The sequence below is a fragment of the Gymnodraco acuticeps genome, unplaced genomic scaffold (assembly GCF_902827175.1).
Source record: "Gymnodraco acuticeps unplaced genomic scaffold, fGymAcu1.1, whole genome shotgun sequence".
NCBI classification, from domain to species: domain Eukaryota; kingdom Metazoa; phylum Chordata; class Actinopteri; order Perciformes; family Bathydraconidae; genus Gymnodraco; species Gymnodraco acuticeps.
In genome coordinates, this window is record NW_022990875.1 from 103,512 (window position 1) to 122,335 (window position 18,824).

The 18,824-nt window shown below is 43.4% G+C and overlaps 2 long non-coding RNA genes across 2 annotated transcripts; one reads left to right on the forward strand and one right to left on the reverse strand.

Annotated features, from left to right (window-relative positions):
• Positions 1-876: 876 nt before the first annotated feature.
• Positions 877-1,471, reverse strand: LOC117557513. The gene is made up of 2 exons (XR_004570732.1): positions 1,412-1,471; positions 877-1,028 (listed from the first exon to the last, which is right to left on the reverse strand). It is a non-coding gene; the product is annotated as an uncharacterized LOC117557513 (long non-coding RNA).
• Positions 1,472-14,213: 12,742 nt separating this feature from the next.
• LOC117557510 lies at positions 14,214-17,720 on the forward strand. The gene is made up of 2 exons (XR_004570731.1): positions 14,214-15,181; positions 16,655-17,720. It is a non-coding gene; the product is annotated as an uncharacterized LOC117557510 (long non-coding RNA).
• Positions 17,721-18,824: the final 1,104 nt, after the last annotated feature.

Consider the following 18,824-nt stretch of genomic DNA (forward strand, 5'->3'; position numbering starts at 1 on the left):
TTCATATGAAAATAACATTAATCAGATAAAGCAATAGCTATACACACACACACACACACACACAAGGTATTTATATTAAATATTTGCCGGTGTATATATTTCCATTTATTTTTATTATATTGTTAATATTTAAAATAAATTATAAAATTAAAATACATTTATATTTTATATATAAAAATCGGTCTCATGTTACCACTCTGTAAGCCAAGAGTTGTTAATTTAGCAATGCCTTAGCTTGAAGAACAGGGACACAACTAATGACAATAGCATATGTTGGTATATTATTTAGATATTCACACCTTTATCAGAAGAACCAAACCAACATAAAATGTGCTCAGACAGGCCAGTGCTGTCTAATTTATCACAATTATTTTTGACATGAGATCTTCATATCATCCTAGTTTTGTATTTAGTTTCTAGATTTGTAAACAAATCCAGAACCTTTGAAATATGTCATTGAAAAAAGACCAAGAATAATATAAACTGTACCATGTGTCCTTTTGTGTCCTTCTGTAGTCCATTTGTGGTTTGTCTTGTCTCACCCCGGCTGATATATCACAAAATCCACTGTTTGAATTGTTCCCTATATTGCCCCTATGCCCCTGTAAGGTGTCCTTGGGTGTTATGAAAGGCGGCCCCCCAAAATAAATGTATTATTATTATTATTAAGAATAACAACTTGGTGTGGTGTGGAGGGGATGTAGGAAGCAGGAGCAGGTGGGGAGAGATGGGGCTTCAAGGTTCAAGGTTATTTGTTTTAAATGTGTCTTGGAGATAAGGACCAGCTGCACACAACAAAATACAGTATAACACAAAACCAATAAGACACACGGTGGCACATGGCACACCAACAATCAATCATCGTCCAGCCTCAGCTTTGGTATTCTTTCACAACCATGTTATGGGTTTATTAGACTGAGCAAACATAAACATATGTGGGGAACATAGTGCTGCGTCTCATGGAACCTGAATATGTCCCTTCTTAGGGCGAGTTCCCACTGCCTCCTCCTCTCTTCGGTTTTGGGAAACTTTAAAAACATGAGAAAGGTAGCCAGATATATAAATTATTGTCAACATTTTCCTCCCTTCTTTCCTTTAACATTAAGGGTAAGGACAAAAATACACACCGAAATTATCATATTTTTGGTATGTATGCATGTATGTATAGCCTACTTTAAGAATAAGACAACCACACTAAGAGTAATAAAAAAGGTGTCCAAAAGAAACATTCAATAATTGTGTAAAGAAATGGTAGCAACATATTCTAAAGAGGCTGGGTCAACAACAATCTTGCAATACTATTATCTCACATAGCCCCACTGATCCTGTGTAGCAGGACTTGTAATGTACATACATCCACTAAGTAATTAACGATTATCCTAATTTTAGTCATAATATTGTCATATCTTACACGTGAAAGGTGATCCCACGGGTTCTTGTTTGCAGACTGCGGTGATTAGAGCATCCGTAGGCTGCACAAAAGTCCGGCATAGTCAGGTACTTCTGTAAACACAAAGCCAGCAAATTCCTGTATCATAATGCAAGATGTTTTTAACAAGCCAAACCACTTGGAAGAAATCATGTGTAACTTAAGTTATGTTGAAAAGAAAGAGCAGTTCTGCCTCTCCCACTGGTGTAAAGTTGCTGGGTCAACTTTGTAATACTAGGTCTCACTCACAGCCTCTTGTTATTAGCCAGCTAATAAATACAACCACATACACAAGGAAAAGCTGCAATTTCAACATGTCCAAGCATCCTGTATCATAGCCATGCTAATAATGTTTATAATAAACCAAACCGTTTGTAAATCAGTCAAGATTTCAGCGAGTTAAGAGTATTTTTGTGCAGATCACTCACCTTACAACAGCTACCATAACGCGAATCAGAGTAACTGTGGACTGTAGCAAGATGGCGGCCGGTCAGCTACGCTGGAAAATCTCCCATGAGCCATCTAGTGTTTATATATATCTATGGTTGTCACTGTCACTACCCGATCTGCAGCTCTGCCCGATCTGCAGTGCGCATGTGCGAGATGGTCCGCCATATTGGACAACTCCGGACGGCAACCCAAGATGCACACTTGACACAGTGGCTTTTAGCAAAGCTCAAAAATAAAACGAGAGAGAGAGATGAGTTATTGTTATTACAACGTGACTTCACTGTTATTTAACAACTCTTTTTATGGGGTTATTTTATTTGGGGTTAAGTACATTGTCAGAATAAGTGAGAAATGGATTTAACTTCTGTTAGACAGCTATCATACTGAATACATATTTACTGTGAATGTGTGCAAAAATGTATGGCATATGGCTGTCTAACAGAAGTTACATTCATTTCTCACTTATTCTGACAATGTACTTAACCCCAAATAAAAGAACCCAATAAAAAGAGTTGTTAAATTATAGTGAAGTCACGTTGTAATAACAATAACTCATCTCTCTCGAGTTTTCCTTTTGAGCTTTGCCAAAAGCCACTGTGTCAATATTGTCCTACTTGGGTTGCCGTCCAGAGTTGTCCAATATGGCGGACCATCTCGCACATGCGCACTGCAGATCGGGCAGAGCTGCAGATCGGGTAGTGACTATCACTACCCGATCCGTCCCCCTGCCCGATCTGCAGTGCGCATGTGCGAGATGGTCCGCCATATTGGACAACTCCGGACGGCAACCCAAGATGGACACTTGACACAGTGGCTTTTAGCAAAGCTCAAAAGGAAAACTCGAGAGAGATGAGTTATTGTTATTACAACGTGACTTCACTATAATTTAACAACTCTTTTTATTGGGTTCTTTTATTTGGGGTTAAGTACATTGTCAGAATAAGTGAGAAATGAATGTAACTTCTGTTAGACAGCCATATGCCATACATTTTTGCACACATTCACAGTAAATATGTATTCAGTATGATAGCTGTAACAGAAGTTAAATTCATTTCTCACTTATTCTGACGATGTACTTAACCCCAAATAAAAGAACCCCATAAAAAGAGTTGTTAAATAATAGTGAAGTCACGTTGTAATAACAATAACTCATCTCTCTCGAGTTTTCTTTTTCAGCTTTGCTAAAAGCCACTGTGTCAAGTGTCCATCTTGGGTTGCCGTCCGGAGTTGTCCAATATGGCGGACCATCTCGCACATGCACACTGCAGATCGGGCAGAGCTGCAGATCGGGTAGTGATAGTCATAGATATATATAAACCAAGCGGCAAACTGTGGGGTAGAGCCGGGAAGCCAATACGGTAGTGCCACACACTGCAGTTCATATATTGGCCGATAGGCGATGGCTGCAGAAAGGAGCAATTTCCATAGACCCCCATGTTAAAATGCCCAACTTTACAGCAGAAAAAAACATGTTTCTACACCTGGCTCCAGACATTTTTATTATCGATATAGTTAGATTCCACCTTCATGATTATGGATCTGTGAGTGAATTGTTTTATAACACGACCCTTTTATTTATATTAGGTCTTAAAGTTTGTGCATAAATTAGGGCGTGGTCACATTGAGTGACGGCTCTGTCAAGTGCCTGCCCAAGCGGCAAACTGTGGGGTAGAGCCGGGAAGCCAATACGGAAGTGCCACACACTGCAGTTCATATATTGGCCGATAGGCGATGGCTGCAGAAAGGAGCAATTTCCATAGACCCCCATGTTAAAATGCCCAACTTTACAGCAGAAAAAAACATGTTTCTACACCTGGCTCCATACATTTTTATTATCGATATAGTTAGATTCCACCTTCATGATTATCAGTGGCGGCGGGTCATTAGGGGCAGGTGGGGCACAGCCCCACCTAGTGTCAGAAGAAAGTATTACAAATAATGATTACAAAAAAATACTAAAAAATAAATAAAAAAACATATAAAATATATTTTAAGGTCATGTTTAATAATCTGATTCGTCTGTACATTTCTGTTTTAGTCTGTGTTCTTCTAATTAGTGTCTAGAGTGCCGTTTTGAGCTGTTTAGAGCCATGTGGGACAAAACCCGATCCTGCCCCTCCCTCTCACAGTCTAAGTGAACGGTGATTGTAAAAACTACACTGCGCATGCTCAGAGTATTTTTCTATTTAATGTGTGTGGCAAAAAAATAATGACCGTAGGGGCATAGTGCTCCCATCCCCACCATACGTCATCTCACATAATTCAGAATTGATTGGCTGTAAGTACTCACGTGTGCAGTGCTGCGAAACGTCACGTGTAGTTTGAAGAGGAGACGAGAGAGCAGCATATAGCTAACATCACCAGCGATTAAAAGAAGTAAAAAACTGAAAGAAAATGAATGAAGTTGACCATTTACTGGAGCACACATTTGAGACACTTAGTCTCTGAGAGAAACTGGAGGTAAAGCGCCTCGGTGCCCACCATCCACCGGATTTCCAAATGGTCCAGACTGCGGGCAAAGTTAAACGTGGGTTTAAATCTGAGTGGTTTGCTAAAAAGAAATGGCTAACGGCGAGCATCCAGAATAATTCCCTCTTTTGCTTTCCTTGCCTGCTTTTTGGTGAAGATCAATGTACTTGGTCGAGGACAGGTTACAAGGACTTAAAGCATCTTTCGGAGAGGACAATGAAGCATGAGAGCAGCAACAGTCATTTGGAAAATGCCGTAAAATTGGGATTACTTGGAAGGGTGAATGTTGCAGCTCAGATTGACAGCGCCTACAGACGCGGCATTGATTCTCATAATAGGAAGGTGGAAGAAAACAGGTACGTGCTTGGTCGGATCATCACCTGTATTAAACTGTGTGGGAAATGTGAGACAGCACTGCGGGGCCACAACGAGTCGGCGGACTCTCTGAATCCAGGGATATTCAGGTCAATTTTCGAGACAATGTGTGAGGGCGATTCCAGGCTTCAACGGCACTACGAAGCTCAGCTTGTTTTCAAAGGGACATCAAGCACCATACAGAATGAACTCTTGGACTGCATGTATGATGTGTACAGGGAGGAAATAGCCAAGCAAGTGGACAACACATCATTTGTTGCCGTTCAGGCCGACGAGACAACCGATGTCTCCTGTAAATCGCAAATGGTGATTGTGCTGCGATACATTATGCCTGACCTCACAGTTACAGAGCGTTTTTTGGAGTTTGTGGAAGTAAAGGACAAAACTGGTGTAGGTCTCTCTAACAGCATCAAGGCTGTTCTGGAACCCCTGAAGCTGAAAGAAAAGCTAATCGCTCAGACCTATGACGGGGCGGCCGTCATGAGCGGTAACGTGCGCTGGGTACAGACGGTGATGAAGGAGACGTACCCAAACGCTCAGTTTGTTCACTGCTACGCCCACCAACTGAACCTGACCCTGCAGCAACTGTGTTCAGCAAGGATGAGCATCCTGAAGGTGTTTTTTGCAGATCTAACTGCTTTTTCCACTTTTTTCTCCGGTGCTCCAAAACGTGTTGCAGCTCTTGCAGAGGCAACACAGAGACGCATCCCACGGCCACCGGCTGTGAGATGGAACTTTAAAAGCAGAACTGTGAACGCGGTTTGGGAGACCCGAGATGCACTACTTCAGTGTATGAAGCATATACGCGCACAACCAGGATGGAATGCGGTCACCATAAGTGAGGCATACGGCCTGTCAAAGAAACTGCGGGACCGAGCATTTATGCAGCTCCTGGAGTTTTTTTCGTTGCTTATGCCAGAAGTGGATGTTCTATACAACACTCTGCAAAAACGAAGCATCGATGCACCTGGGATCAACAGCGCGCTCTGCCGTTTCAAGGAAAATGTTCAGAAAATGAGGCAGAAAACTGATGCATTGGCCGCCACTGCTCATGATGGAACAGACGAGCCAGGCCGACGAGTCAGCAGCACAGCGCCGGTGATGAAGGAGGCTTGTGACACAGTCATCTCACAGGTGGAACAGAGGTTCTCACAGAGTGACCATTTGATCGCTGCAAAGCTTGTTGACAGCTCATTCTTCCCACAGCATGTCCTGTCATTTCCTACACCTGAGCTTAACTGCGCCGTGAAACTGTGGCCTGCGTTGGGAAACAAGGAGAAGTTGAAGTCTGAGCTGACCACGCTCTACCGCCACAGTGAGCTTCACACTGGAAACACTGCCCTGTCTCTGTTGAAATCCATTCACGAGAACAACTTGGAGGAAACGTTTGCTGAGACTGTTATTTTGGTCAAAATAATAGTGACAACTCCGATGACGACATCCGAGTCAGAGAGGAACTTTTCCACCCTCAAAAGGATAAAGACTTTCACTCGCAACACCATGGGACAGCCGCGACTTAACGCATTGGCCATGCTTTCAATTGAAAGCCAGTTGATCCAGCAACTACAGGACTTCATCCCCAAAGTGATAGACACATTCTGTCAGAGGAAGGACCGCCGTGCCGCTTTTCTTTTCAAGTGAGCCTTCAGCTTTGGTAAGTTCATTTATGTCATATATTTTGTTGATCTTCTGTGTTTTGCCTCTGCTGGATCGATTGATATTGTGACCTCGATGATGAGTGTTTTCCTTATATTTACAGTCTATGGTGTTTTAATGCTAAAGCATTACGGTTGTTGTTATTGTTAAGAATTACTTTGTGATGGTGACCTTTACTCCATGTATGAAGGTGCATTACTATGACATCCCCACGCTGTGTACGTAAATGTATGCGCTCACAGTGTTGCTCCTGTGGTCTTCAGTATGTAATTTGACACTCCCCCTCTCTCTCTCCTCCCCCCCCTCTCTCTGTCCCCCCTCTCTCTCTCCTCCCTCTCTCTGTCCCCCCCCTCTCTCTCTCTCTCTCTCTCTCCCCCGACCTCTTTCTGCCCCCCCAGTTTTGTACACCTAGAAACGCCACTGATGATTATGGATCTGTGAGTGAATTGTTTTATAACACGACCCTTTTATTTATATTAGGTCTTAAAGTTTGTGCATAAATTAGGGCGTGGTCACATTGAGTGACGGCTCTGTCAAGTGCCTGCCGCTGTTAGCTTCTTGTCTCTCTGCTAGCTGCTCCGTGACGGCCCCTACACACGGCGGCGTGCGTTACCGCTTGGCGGTGGGCGTGTCTGAAGCTTGGGGATTTTTTACGAACAACGCGACCAACAACCAATCACATGAATGTCCCGGCCCGGACATACAAAGCAAAGCATTCATGCTACATCCATGCTGGCTAAATATACTGTCTATGCTTGCTAGCTGTCCATTCAAACGAAGTACACTGGATATAAACTCCCCAAAAAGGCGAAAACCTACCAGTGTCACCCACTGTCTCTGCCACCTCCCCCCATGCCTGGCTCCTCCGGTTTGTATCCATGTATGTAAAGAGGGACTGGTCATATCGTACCGCCACGATCTTTTTCTCCTCCATTTTTTTACATATGGGAAATAACTGCGGTCTGGCTCTCCCAACATACACGCGGTTTGATTGGCTAGCGCTTGTAATGTCAGATTTGCATACGCGGGATTTGATTGGCTGACGCCTCCGTCGAGGCGGCAAAAATAGAACATTGCTCTACTTTTGCAGCGAGCACCGCGAGAGAAGCTACGCTTTGCTCCCACAGTGCAGTTCGGCGAATCGTGACGTCACCCCATTCAAAGTGAATGGGCAGAAGCGTTGAAGCGGCAACGCACGCCGCCGTGTGTAGGCTCCGTGAAGCTAGCTACAGGGACTCTAGTGATGGGAATTTCGGCTCTTCTTGGTGAGCCGGATCATTTGGCTCGGCTCTTTCGGCTCCCAAACGGCTCTTCAGTTTACCACTTATTATACCTTTTAATTAAATCAAATGTAGCCCTGTTTTGACTAATGATTTATATGTGTACACATATATCACTTAAATTATTCAATACATCCTTTGCACTGAAGTATTCAAAAGTAAAAATTACATGTTTAATATAAATGATTTGCTGTGGCCAATTGTTTTCATTGCATTTACAGACACGTGCAACTCTCTGATACCACCCAATGAATGCATTGACTTGCTTGACGCTACACAAAACAGATAGCAACACCTATAAAACTATTTTAAAAAAGGGGCTACTGTATCGACCTATATAAAGTATATCAATATTTTTTTTTTCTTCAAAATACCAAAAAGATCCTGCATTTTAGCCATGCCTCATTTCGCTCTATTTGCTCTTTCCAGAGCTGTTTTTGCAGGGGCTGATTCTGTGAGCTGCAGCTGACCACGCCCCCCTGCAGGAGAGGGGAGCGTGCTCTGAGATCAGCTGCTGGGCTTTCAGAAGAGGGGGAGAATCTCCGTCCTCCGTGTTTTATTTTTCTAGAAGTAAGAAGAGAAGTAATGGGGCAGAAACCCTCCTTTTTACGCAGCGGTCCAGACATAGAGATCAAACGGCGACACATATTCAGTTGCCAGTTACTTTGGCATTAGGGCAGGGATATCTAGATACTTTCCAAGGTTTGCCATAATGAATTGTGCTACTTTTAAAGCAAGCAACGATGTTTTCAAATCTGTAATCAAAAAGCTCCTCAAAAACACTATCGAAGCAGTTCCTGCCGTTGCTACGTTAGTTCAAACAGTAAGAACGGACTACTTTTCTTAGCGGATGCATGTCAATTTAAATCAATACATAAAACTATTTTTTAAATCACTAAAATCATTTTCTAAATCCATAAAAGCATTTCCATTAATATTGGGAGTCATGTCGTTACTTTGTTGAGAATGTGGCCATGTAATAAGCGGGATAATGTGCACATTGCACATTGCATAATGTGCCTTCATGCCGATCTAGATCCCTCCGCAAAAATGGCTCGTTCGCGGGCGAGAGCCGGCTCCCGTCGTTCACTTAAAAGAGCCGGCTCTTTGAGCCGGCTCGTTCGCGACCGACAGACACATCACTAAGGGACTCTGCCTGCTCAGCTCACCCAGGAAACACAACTTGTAGCCGGCCGTGGTTGTTTGTTCTTCATGCTTATATATCGGACTATTGTGACTCGCTCTGCGGTTAAAACAGACGGTGCATGAATGCGGTTTTGCGGTAAGTGAAATTCTAGTGCTTTATTTATGTGTTAATGATTTTAATCAGCTACGTAATGAATGGTAAGGCTTGGGTTAGCATGTAAGCTAGTGGTAGCTATATCGGTGCTAACGATTGTAATCGTAGCCTCCAAGTTAAAATCATAGACTGTATATATAAAGGTTAAAACGAAATAGACAAGTGTTAAGTGGGATAATACTGTTGCACAAACGGCTTCTGTTTGAGGTTGATAAAATAAGGTTACATCCTTGTAACTTAGAGATATTTTATTATGTAGGTAGAACTGTATGCATCTAAGGTTAATTTAAATTGGCTATGCTCAAGTATGTAAACAAGCTAATGTCGAAGTAGTGTATGTGAAATCAACCTCACAATAAGATGTGTGTATATTACAATTATTAATGTCATATTTCAAGATGATTACTTAGATATTACAATATGGTTGGTTGAGCTGGAGCATTATTGAGCTTACACGTTAACGTCACAGTCATCTGAAGAACGAACCCAAACCTTGTTGTTTTTATTAATTGCATTACCAAATGGGTATCAAATAAACAGTAAGCATTGGTAACACAACTTCCAAAGTTACAGTAAAATAAAAAGGACCCTGACTCGGACAATACACAATCCAACATGTTCAACAGAAGAGAATCAGTTATATTGTTTGTACACATGGTACTTTACATATATATCTGTTTGTTTAAGGTGTCCAGGTGATGCAGACAGGCTGGACCAGAGAGTGAGAGACAGAACTGGACTCCTCACAGCAGTGAACTTCAGCACAGGTACAAAGACTCTTTTTTCATACTGTACAAAGAATCAAGAAATATATTGGTTTAAATGAATGAAGTATTGACTTGAATACACTGATATACATTCCATTAAACAATACTAAATACTAGATCACCGACACATCAGTTAAGTTGAGGGTTTTTTCCATGCAAAAAGTTACATTTAGATATTTAGCAATATGACTTTGTCAGCTTTCTAATTTAATGTATTGAAGGCAAAGATATTTAACACATAGTGAGAACTGCTACTATTTATCTCTCAATATTGTCTGTAAAAAACGTGGTAAAAGTGATTCTTTCAGTGAGACAACAGAGCAAGCTTCTACAGTTGCACTACGTTTTGATAACAGTTAAATATTATTTTGATAATAACATATATTTCAATGTTGATGAACTTCATACTGTTCATTCATAATCTGATTGTCTTTGTAGCTCATTGTTGAAATAAAAAAAAAACATTACAATTACAAAATAATTATATCTACAGCCCCTAAACACACAAACACACCGCTTTCATAAATAACACACTTGTTCTGCAATAATATGTTTTATGTTTCCTGTCATTTTTGTTAGGAAAGGACATGCCTGAAAGACACGACATTTTCTCCTTCTCTGAGGGTCAAGAAGAACATCCAAGAGGAACATTAAAAGCTGATGTTATGAGATTTTAAGACCAGTACAGGACATTCACTAAGAAACTACTTTTATTGTAAAAACAGTCAGCTGATCGAATGCAGCTATTTCCACATCTACACTCCATCAGCTGATTATTTCTATTTGCCTCACTTTATGAGCTTCACAACGTCACAAATAAATGGGGCCAATCTTCAGTCAGATGTTAATGTGTAATCTAACATTTTCAGTAAGAATAATGGACAAAAGGAGTGCAAATACAAATACAATTTATTGAAATGTGAACCAAAAGTTAATCAAATGTTTTAAATAAAAAGCACATATGGACAGAAGGTGTAAACCTATTAAATGTATTAAACACATTTACATTACATTACATTGCATTTAGCTGACGCTTTTATCCAAAGCGACTTACAATAAGTACATTCGACCAGGAAGACACAACCTTGAAGAAAACAGAATCATATAAGTACATCAGGTTTCATAGAGCCAAACATTTCAAGTGCTACTCAACTGGCTTTAGGTAAGCCAGTCCTTTATTAGTATAAAAGTGCTTCGTTAATAGTTCTAACGCTCGAAGTGGAGTCGAAAGAGATACGTTTTCAGTTTGCGCCGGAAGATGTGCAAGCTATCTGCCGTCCTGATGTCAATGGGGAGCTCATTCCACCATCTTGGAGCCAGGACAGCAAACCCACGTGTTTTCGCCGATGGGAACTTGGGTCCCCCTCGCAGCGAGGGCGCAACGAGTCGTTTGGCTGATGCAGAGCGTAGTGCACGCGCTGGGGTGTACGGTTTAACCATGTCCTGGATGTAGGAAGGGCCAGATCCATTCGCAGCATGGTAAGCAAGTACCAGTGTCTTGAAGTGGATTCTAGCAGTTACCGGAAGCCAGTGAAGGGAGCGGAGGAGCGGAGTGGTGTGGGAGAATTTAGGAAGGTTGAAAACCAGACGAGCCGCTGCATTCTGGATGAGCTGCAGAGGTCGGATGGCACATGCAGGTAGACCAGCCAGGAGGGAGTTGCAGTAGTCTAGGCGTGAGATGACGAGAGCCTGGACCAGAACCTGAGTCGCTTTCTGAGTCAGCTGGGGACGTATCTTCCTGATGTTGTAAAGCGTGTATCTGCAGCAACGGGTTGTAGCAGCGATGTTTGCAGTGAAGGACAGGTTGTTATCTAGGGTCACACCCAGATTCCTTGCAGTCTGAGTCGGGGAAACAACTGAGGTGCCGATGTTGATTGTCAGGTCAAGAGTTGGACAATCTTTTCCCGGGAGGAAGAGCAGCTCAGTCCTGTCAAGGTTGAGCTTGAGGTGGTGAGCAGACATCCACTGAGAGATGTCAGCTAGACAAGCAGAGATGCGTGCGACGACCTGGGTCTCTGAGCGGGGAAAGGACAGAATCAATTGGGTGTCGTCAGCGTAGCAGTGGTAAGAAAAACCATGCGGGCTAATGACTGATCCGAGCGAGTTTGTGTACAGGGAGAAGAGAAGGGGACCAAGAACAGAGCCCTGAGGGACCCCCGTAGTTAATTGACAATGGTCGGACTCAGACCCTCTCCAAGTCACCCTGTAGGTACGGTCTTTCAGGTATGAGGTGAGGAGGGAAAGTGCAGAGCCAGAAACTCCAAGTTTTTGGAGAGTGCGAAGGAGGATCTGATGATTCACCGTGTCGAATGCAGCAGACAGGTCCAACAGGATGATGACAGAGGAGAGGGATGCAGTTTTGGCAGTGTGCAGTTCCTCCGTGACAGCAATGAGAGCAGTTTCTGTGGAGTGACCTGCCTTGAAACCAGACTGGTGCGGATCCAGAAGGTTGTTCTGATTGAGATAACAGGAGAGTTGTTTAAAGACAGCGCGTTCAAGTGATTTAGACAGGAACGGGAGGAGAGAGACAGGCCTGTAGTTTATAACATCAGACGGGTTGAGAGTGGGTTTCTTTAGGAGAGGGTTTACTCTTGCCTCCTTGAGACTGTTTGGAAAGTGACCAGAAGTTAGAGAAGTGTTGATGAAATGGGTGAGAAACGGTAGAATATCAGGAGCGATAGTCTGAAGGAGGTTGGAAGGGATAGGGTCCAGAGGACAGGTGGTAGGGCGGACAGAGGTAATGAGGGTAAGAACCTCACTTGGAGAGAGAGGGGAAAAGGAGGTTAGTGTGTTGGTGGAAGGAAGGTCTGGTGACCCAGCGGTGAGTAAAGGTGAGTCAGAAAAAGAAGAGCGAATATCATTAACCTTTTTTTCAAAGTGGGTAACAAAGTCGCTTGACAGAAGTGAGGAGGGGGGGAGGAGCTTTTGGAGGGTCCAAGAGGGTGGAGAAGATGGAAAATAGTTTTTTAGGATTGGAATAGGAAGATTGGATCTTATCTTGAAAGAAAGTGCTTTTTGCCTGAGAGATTGAAGCAGAGAAAGAGGAGAGGAGAGCTTGATAGGTTAGGAGGTCGTCACGGTGTTTGGATTTCCACCATTTCCGCTCTGCTGCCCTAAGGACGGTTCTATTAGCACGCAGTGCATCATTTAGCCAGGGAGCCGGAGGGGACTGACGAGCCTGCCGAGATGTGAGAGGACAGAGAGAGTCCAGAGTGGATGAGAGAGTAGAGAGGAGAGTTTCTGCAGCAGAGTTTGGAGGCAGTAGTTGGAACGAATCAGAGGAAGGGAGGGCTGAGAGCACCGACGAGGTAGAGGGAGAGAGGGAGCGAAGGTTACGGCGGACAAGTGTAGGATGGGAAGAGATTAGTTTGTTATGTTTGGAAAGGGGTAGAGAGAATGAAATGAAGAAGTGATCGGATGTGTGGAGCGGGTTTACAGAGAGGTTAGAAGTAGCGCAGTTCCTTGAGAATATGAGATCAAGGACATTGCCAGCTTTATGAGTCAGTGGGGACGGAGACAGTGAGAAAGCAAAGGCGGTTAACAGAGATATTAGTTCGTCTATCTTCCCCATCTGGAGGTTGAAGTCTCCGAGAAGTACAGCGGGAGGGCCAGTTTCAGGGATGTGTGAGAGGAGATGATCTAATTCCTCCAAGAAGTCCCCCAAGGCGCCTGGTGGACGGTAGAGAACAACAATGGTTAACTGTATAGGATGGGTTACTGTGACGGCATGGAACTCAAAGGTGGAAGGAGTGAAGTTAGGTACCTTGAAGAGGGAAAAGCTCCATTTGGGAGAGAGCAGGAGACCAGTGCCACCTCCTCTGCCAGTGGGTCTGGGTGTATGGGAGAAGGAATATGCAGTGGAGAGAGCTGCTGGGGTGGATGTGTTGGATGGAGTAATCCAGGTCTCAGTGAGAGCAAGGAAATCCAGAGACTGCAGGGAGGCGTAGCCAGAGATGAAGTCAGCCTTAGGAACAGCTGACTGGCAGTTCCACAGGCCACCTGAAACTAGATGTTGGATCTCAGTGGAGCATGTGGGATAGACGAGAGCAGGCCGGTTATATCGATTACGAGATACACGGGGCCAGTGATAATTGCGAGAAGACACATGAACAGGAATGGAGAAAATACACATGATTATAGCATGAGGGGCTAAACAACCAAATAAAATGAAACGAAATAGAAAATAAAAACACCAGCGATACTTAGCTCAATCAAAGTAGGATTTGCCTCCTCTTTGCCTCCCTCGTGACTCCTGTAGGACTCCAATGTCTTTGTCAGTCTTAGAGACTCCCGCAGGACTCCAATGTCTTTGTCAGTCTTAGAGACTCCCGCAGGACTCCAATGTCTTTGTCAGTCTTCGGCTGTCTAACGCTGAAGCTGACGCTCCAGGAAAGTGATACCTAAAAATGGACGCCTGATTGCTCAGTTCTCACAGCTGTAGGGGCACGCCCCTCTAATTAGTTAACTATCTACAGCTGATGGGCGACAATAGACTGGCCCTGCCTATGTTAATAATGCAGGCTTGAGTGCTGAGACCTGTAAAGCAGGTTTCGCCTGAGCAGATCTGAGATTTAAAATCTCTCAAAAGCGATTTAGCCGTTTAAGCTACAGTAACAATTATACAGAGTCGAATAAATGAAACCGAGAAGTCTAATTAAACAAGAATATAACTTACAGTGGTTGCTGCGTCAATAGGTAATGTCGTCACCAGGTCCAGATGCACACTGATTATTCAGTCTTTAACAAATAATAGCCTACTGAATAGGCTACTCTACAGCAGTGAATGAAGGATGAGCCTAAAACATGGTCATGCATCCAAAATGTTTATTTTTAACAAAATAAACACTTTTTAAAAAAAATTATTCAGCCTCATATGTCAGCCTCATATGGCTGTTGCTGCTGCTGGAGGAGGCTGCTGCTGCTGCTGGAGGAGGCTGCTGCTGCTGAAGGAGGGTGCTGCTGCTGAAGGAGGGTGCTGCTGCTGGAGGGTGCTGCTGCTGAAGGAGGCTGGTGCTGGCAACGGCTGCAGGTGATGACTGCTGAAAGAAGAGGAGGCTGGAGGCTGCTGACGGTGGACCGGGAATGGAGATGCCAAGTACATCGATGGCAACAAGTAAGGTGTTTGGCAGTGGCCTAGATGTTATGACCTTCGGTGCAGAGGTCTGTTGGTTCTTCTTTGCCTTCTTACTCTGACTGTTGCTGCCAAGATACCCTTTATGTTTATCCTTCCTCTCAGCCCTGATGCACTTTGATGCAATCCTTAACCTCAGCCTGATGTATGTTGAGAGAATTTTTTCTTCAGGTCATGGCATGAGGGAAGGTTGCTGTCCAGCAACATGGCTTCTTGTTCCAGCTGTGACACTGCATTTGAGGACTCCATGAGGGAATCGCTCGTCCTCACACGGAACAGCTGCTCCACGTTCTGAACAAGGGTGAAAACCTCATCAGATGGACGGTAAAGTGCACCCCTTTTAAATTATTTTAATACCAGCAGACCAGCTCTCTCATTTTCACCATCACTGACATTTTTCACTAGGGCACACTGGCATTTGTCACAAAGTGAGAAGCTGATGACCCTTTTCACGATGTATCCTGCAAGGTGGTATAGCACACAGGACTCGGTTTTAGTGATGTCAGGTGGTGTTGTCAGGTCTACTAGCTGCTCCACTCTCAGAACGTCAGGAGGACTGCAGCTGCTGTTCTGCGTGTCCAGGAAGTCTGCCAAGTGGTCTGATCCATCCTCCACGTAACTCCCAGTATGCACTGGTGATAGGAACTGGCCCACTGTGTTTTCCAGGCAGTCTTGAGTGAAGCGGCTTGTGAGAACAAATTTGTGCCCTTGTCTCAACAGGTCATGCTGGACCTCCAGGATTGTTGTTGTGGCCATCACCAGTCCTGTCTGGACTGATTTCTAGCTGCCCTTGGGACCGATCTTCAGGCCCCGAAACAGATGGATGGAGTCCCGGAGGAAGCTGATGGCCTTATCATACTCCTCCATCTTGAAATGACTTAGGGCAGTAACAGTGTTGCGTGACGACATGAGGTCAAACCAGTGGTCCACCGTCTCCAAAAACCACGCAGTGGTAAGGTAGGACTCTGGTCTGTGCTCCTCTGCCACCATGTACCTCAGGGCAGCACTCGATGACTTGGAGAAGACGTGCATTGCTGAACTGATCTTCATTTTCTCAAAATGACTAGGCTCCAGGACGCCTCTAGACAGCTTAGGTGCCAGTTTTAGGGCCATTCCCTCTTGGTATGACACCAGATCCCTCAGGGGGCCAACAGACACCACACTGGACGGCAGCTTCTCTTTGTCCACCACATCCTGTGGTATGGTGATGACGTGACCATTCACCAAGGCACTCTTTAAATTCTTCACCACGTGTGGAACATCAGGCATGAAGTACAGGTGCTGGTGTGGCTTCACAGGATGTGCTGTCCACGGCTTGTCATAGGTCACCCCAAAGGACTTCCACATAGCCCAATTGGGGCTCCCCATATCAGTAGTGATGTTAACCACATGAAGCCCTATAGATGCCGCTGCTTCAACGATGGTGTGAAAATGTTAACAAGTCATGTCACCTCTGTGAACATTACTTACATGACAGAGTTTTCTGTTGTTGTTGTCCTCTGTCAGACACAGGTTTTGTCTGTTGACCATTGCCATCCATCTCTTCCTTCGCTCTATGTCCTTAGGGAAGCCATACATCCGGAACCCCTTCTCGGATCGATTAGAGCATCCAAATGCTGCACATCCAACCATGGAATGACAACTGATCTATTAAAATGCAATATAAACGAAAGTGCCATAATATTTATTGTGCAAACATTTTAACATGAATATGTCCTATGTCCTCTGTTCAGTCTGCTCCCAACTGTATTCTCTCCCCTTATTCACCACTGTTCCTATTCTTGCTCTGCTTTTTAGGGCCCAGGAAACAGATGAAGAGGATGTCCCTTTCCCAAAGGAACCTTTTTGTTTTTTTCAAAATGGTTAGGCTCCTGGATGCCCTAGAGTTCTGTATTGCTTTTTTGTAAATAGTTGCTTACCCTAACCCTTTTTTGTAAATAGTATTGCTTTTTTGTAAATAGTTGTTTGTAAATATTTGTAAAATGCCCCCCCCCCCCCCCACGATTGTTGTTCGCACAATTATGCTTCTGTTTTTCACTGTTTGGTGTCCATTGTTCAGCCACTGTATTGGTAAGCAACAATTTGTTTTGGCCAAAATGTGTTATTCACACTCCTGACTCCAGTTTGATGTGGTGCATTCTCCTCTGAGTGGTCCTGATTTCAGGCAGAGGTCATGGCTTGGAAGGTTTTATATTCTGTAGTGTCTCAACAGAACCTAATATGAATTGCTGTATTGTCTCGTCGCTGGATCACCTCCCCCTGGCAAAGTGGCCTCGTTATTGTTGACAAACCTGTTTTTGTTGCTGGTTCAACAGGAGCTTCTGTAAATAGTTTTGTAAATAGTTTGAATATTTATCATAGTAATAATTTTTAGTCTCCCACTCTCAATTTAATTTATCGTTTCTTTGCCCCACCATGTTTTGTTGTCCAAGGGCACTAATTTGGTCTGTGTTGAAGATTGTTTTACACTTTAGATTAATCAAAATTGTGTTTTTGGCTTTTTCTGTTGAACCCTAACCCTCTTTGTTCTCCTTCTCATTCATTTTACTTTTGTTTTGTTCTAACACACATCCCACATCACATCACTTTTTCCATACACTGTTCTTAATACTTGTTCACACATGTGTTCATCCCTTTTACTTTGTTCTTCCTGTTGTTCTTGTTCAAACACATATATAAATTGTTCATCCACTGTTGTGGTAAAATGATATTCATAGTCTTAACATGATCATGCTAACATGAACACAAACGTTTCCTTCCAAAAATGTAATCTAAGTAATAGGCTACCAAGCTTTCCGTTGTCACCCTGCCTCTCCAAATGCAAAACTGTCAATAAAAAGTATGCAATAATGCAATTACAGCTGATAAAGTACTTGGGTGTGTGTGTTTTTAAAAATATATATATTTACCATTCAATAACGCAATCGCTGCTGTCTGTCCCATAGAAGAACATGACAGCGCAGCGCAACTATACTACGGACGTGACTGCCCTGGCAGTGACAGCAACATAGCCTGCTTGTGCTACCACACTTTCCCCTCAAAATATCGTTAAATAACGAAACTTATAAATAGTGCCAATCCATACAAAGTGTAACCACATCATGTAAATATGAAAGCAATCTTTAAAAAATAACAGCGTTGGTTTAATCTATGACTATTTTGACCATGTTTGTGCTGTTTTTGCCATAGAGAAGCATTGCAACGGAAGTGCGTTTTGAACTATCCCGGCATACATAAACCACGTGACCGGCTGGCGGTGACATCAAAGAGTGTCGTAACTCTTATCTCTCTAGGGCTCTGATACCAAGCGGCAAACTCTGGGGAACAGCCGGGATGCCAATACGGAAGTGCCACACACTGCAGTTCATACATGGGCTGCTAGGGACTGGCTGCAGAAAGGAGCAATTTCCATAGACCCCATGTTAAAATGCCAAACTTTACAGCAGAAAAAAACATGTTTCTACCCATGGATGCAATAAATATTATTATCGATATAGTTAGATTCCACCTTCATGATTATGAATCTATGAGTGAATTGTTTTCTAACACGACCCTTTTATTTATATTAGGTCTTAAAGTTTTTGCATAAATTAGGGCGTGGTCACTTTGATGGACACGTACATGCCTCACTGTCAGCGAACAGCAACTTGTCCACTCTGCTAGGCTACAACGTTAGTTAGTCATAGTACTGTACTTGACCCTTTAGCTTTAGCCGTGTTTGTGGTGATTGTGCCTTTTAGGGAATATTGTTACAAATACCAGACAATTAAAATGTCGTGCTGTGCGCTTGAATGTACTAACAGAACTTCCAAGAAGTCTAAAATGATAATATTATGTTAACCCCGTTCGCAGGTGTTTGTGCGCTTGGTAGCTTAGCTTGTTACTTATTAGCCAGCTAAGGACGTAACCCTTTATGCATACATATACATTTTAGTTTATGATTCAGCCTTGGGTAAGACTTTTATAG